The sequence below is a fragment of the Chiloscyllium plagiosum genome, chromosome 35 (assembly GCF_004010195.1).
Source record: "Chiloscyllium plagiosum isolate BGI_BamShark_2017 chromosome 35, ASM401019v2, whole genome shotgun sequence".
NCBI classification, from domain to species: domain Eukaryota; kingdom Metazoa; phylum Chordata; class Chondrichthyes; order Orectolobiformes; family Hemiscylliidae; genus Chiloscyllium; species Chiloscyllium plagiosum.
In genome coordinates, this window is record NC_057744.1 from 40665721 (window position 1) to 40669159 (window position 3439).

The window sequence follows — 3439 nt, forward strand, 5'->3', positions numbered from 1 at the left end:
CTGCTTGTTTTCTGATTTTGATTACTGCAAATCATCGCTACAGCATATCCTGACCCACATTCATCCTTAAACCAATATCATGGGAACAGGTGATTCCTTTATTTAAGAGCTTCCTGGACATAAATTGGCAAGTGACAACTCTGTTACAGTACTTCATTGTCTCTGAAGAACCTAACTGGGATATTGAGGTAATATAAGGTGAGATATAAATATGAACCCTTTTCTAATCTTACATATGGACAGAGAATGCAACAGTAAGGAGCTGCTGTTGAATTTTACAAGATATTTGTTAGGCCTCAGCTGTACACTCAGTTCTGGGAGCCCCAATATCGCAAAATTGTGAATGATCTGCAAAGAATACAGAAGCGACTTACAAAATTAGTTTGAAGAATGAGATATTTCAGTTATGAAAATAGATTGAAGGAGCTGGGACTATTCTCCTCAGAGAGAAAAAAACTGAGAGATTTGACAGAGTGAGTTTTGAGAAGATTTGTAGCTCAGGTTGAGGTTCTGGATGTTTGTTTGCTCACTGAGTTGGAAGGTTCATTTTCAGATGTTTCATCACCACACTAGGTAACATCATCAGTGAGCCTCTGGTGTAGCACTGGTCTTATGGCCAGCTTTGTATTTATGTGTTTAAGGTTCCTTGGGTTGGTGATGTCACTCCTGTGGTGATGTAATTTATACATCTTTACATACGTATGAGGATGGACACCACTTCGACTGGGACAACACATCCATCCTAGGACAAGCCAAACAGAGACACGCCTGATAGTTCCTAGAAACATAGCACTCCAACCAGAACTCTATCAACAAACACATTGACTTGGATCCCATTTACCACCCCCTGAGAAAAAAAAACAGAAATGACATTGACTCTACTCCAGTCATCCTGGTCCTGAAGGACAAGTGGAATGGTGGTAATGTCACTGATAAGGCCAGGACTAATGTCTCAGAGACATGGATTCTAATTCTACCCAGGAGCTGTTGGAATTTAAATTCATTTTTTTAAAAGTCTGGAATAGCAAGTTAATCTCAATAACAGTGACACTGGAAACTATCATTAAAAACCCATCTAGTTCACTACTGTCCTTGAGGGAGGGAAATTTGCTGACCTTACCTGGTCTGGGTCTACTACAAAGTGGTTGACTCTTAACTATCCTCAAGGATAATTATGCTTTGTTATCACCAGGCCTTGTTATTGCATAGTCTGCCATTGCACGCTACCCACTGACAGTCCCCATTAATAGCTATTCAGCCCCCTACCCAGATTGTTATCCATTTCTTTGTCTGTCCAACTATCCTGTTTCTCTTTGGGCTCTATCCCCACCTATTGGTTTCTCCTTACCTCCCCTCCCCTCACCCTATCTTCTTCATATATCAATCTTTCCCAGCTACCATCAGTTCTAAGAGTCACTCAACCCCGAAACGTTATCTCTGATTTCTCTTCACAGGTTCCACTAGACCTGCTGAGCTTTTCCAGCAATTTTTGTTTTTGTTTCAGATTCACAGCATCTGTAGTTCTTTTGGTTTTTATTTGATAATTAGGCTTTGCTTACCATTCCCACATTCCATGAATGAACAAAACAGAAGTTACTTTTCCACATCTCACTGCTGAGATTGAGAGGCATCTAGTTAATATTTTACTTTCCAATTATATTTGAATATCTGCTTAACTGGCCACGACCACCTGTTTAACTGAATCCAAGAGAAAGGTTTGAGAATTTGAATTAAATTTAATAAATCATCTTGAAATTACAAAAAAAATTAATAAAAGTGACTGTGAAGTTATTGGTTTATCATTGGAAAAAAACCCAACTGATTCTTAATATCCTTTCGGGCAGGAAGCTATTTAGAAGGTTTCATTGCACTCTGTGGAATATTGCTTTGATAGTTTGGGAAGTAAGTTAATCAAGGACATTCTGTGTAGCTTAGCTACTGACTAATGGACAAGACTCTTGTTTAATCTCTGCATTAGACTGAAAGGACAATGATAAGAATTGAGAAGCTTGACACAGTGAGTACTCCTTGAATGAACAACCGTACAATACTATATTCTCCATGATGCCCCTATGCTCATTGAACAGTGTCCTAATAATCCCAACAGTGTAAAAGCCAATTTAGTTAGCATTTCCGATATTTTAAAGTGAAGCACAAAAGCATGATACAATAAAAAGCTTTACCACACAGAGAGTAGTTAGAGTCTGCACTGCACTGCCTGGAAATGTGGCGGAATCAGGTTCAGTTGAGGCATTCAAGAGGGAATTGGATTTTGTTTTGGATCGTGATGACATGGAAGTGTATGGGGGAGATTGGCACTAAGTTATTGAGCTGGGCTAGCTAACACAGCCTCCTTCTGCAGTGTAATAATTGGGTGAAGCTGATTAAAAGTCAGACTTTGCCATATATATTTCATGGAAGTAGAATTTGAAGGATCAACAACCCAGAGACATTTTGAAAATCATTTGAGCCAAAACTGAGTCATTTTTGGGTCTCTACTAATGCCAAGCCTGCTATCTGATTTAGGACCCAAGACAGACACTGGGCTGCCCTTCAGCAGAGCGGTGCCGAGAGTGTTCTCAATGTGAATTCAGCTCCACTGTCCTTTTGCCAATCATGATTTCCTATCTGGGGACATTACCCAAAGGCTGCTGCATGCACTCCAAAATTCAATTCTTCAATCATATGTATACAGGTGGGCACTGAAGACCCATTTATTCTGCTCATTATGCTTCTTTGAATCAATTTAATGTTCCCAGAAAGAGACTAACATATTTCTAGCTACTATCATTCTATATTCTTGCTGTCAACTTATTTCTTTATGAATTCCTGTGTCTTGTCTCCTTGTTTTGCTTTAATTACTCCTTCACTGCAGCACCACCCTTTGGTAGGAGGGTGCAATTCCACCACCATGAGTTTATGTCACAAACTTCCACTGAAAATACGCACATATAGATCTGCATTTGAAATATTCAAATGGGGCATAATGCATACTTTATGCAAAGTTAAAAATTACACAACACCAGATATAGTCCAACAGGTTTAATTGGAAGCGACGCTCCTTCATCTTAAGCCTTTTATCTGTTAGAATACAGTGATAGTTTCACTTCTTTCATGTGTAAATCACAAAACCTTTTTTAAAAGTTGCATTCTCGGGTTAGTTGTTAACAATGGTGATAGCTGGACAATATGTTGAAGGTGTTGCCCCCGTGTTCTCTGTCTATGCCATGATGTTTAGATTGATTCTAATCTAAAAAGTGAGATAACAGAGTTTTACATAAATAAATGCAGTCTTTGAGCTCAGAGTTCTACATGATTGCATGCAGTTTTTGAGCAAAGTACAATGTAACTCTGCAAGTACAAATTCACCCCACAAAATATATGTGTGCATGTGGGTCTTTGTCTGTCTGTGTGTGTGTGTGTCTATCTGGGGTGGGGG

General features: G+C 39.1%; 1 long non-coding RNA gene across 1 annotated transcript in view; it reads right to left on the minus strand.

Moving 5' to 3' along the window:
• Positions 1–3212: 3212 nt before the first annotated feature.
• The window catches only part of LOC122540560, a 66532-nt gene continuing 66305 nt past the window's right edge, over positions 3213–3439 (minus strand). The window contains exon 3 of the long non-coding RNA XR_006309348.1: positions 3213–3250. This is a non-coding gene — a long non-coding RNA (uncharacterized LOC122540560). The remainder of the gene's footprint in view (positions 3251–3439) is intronic.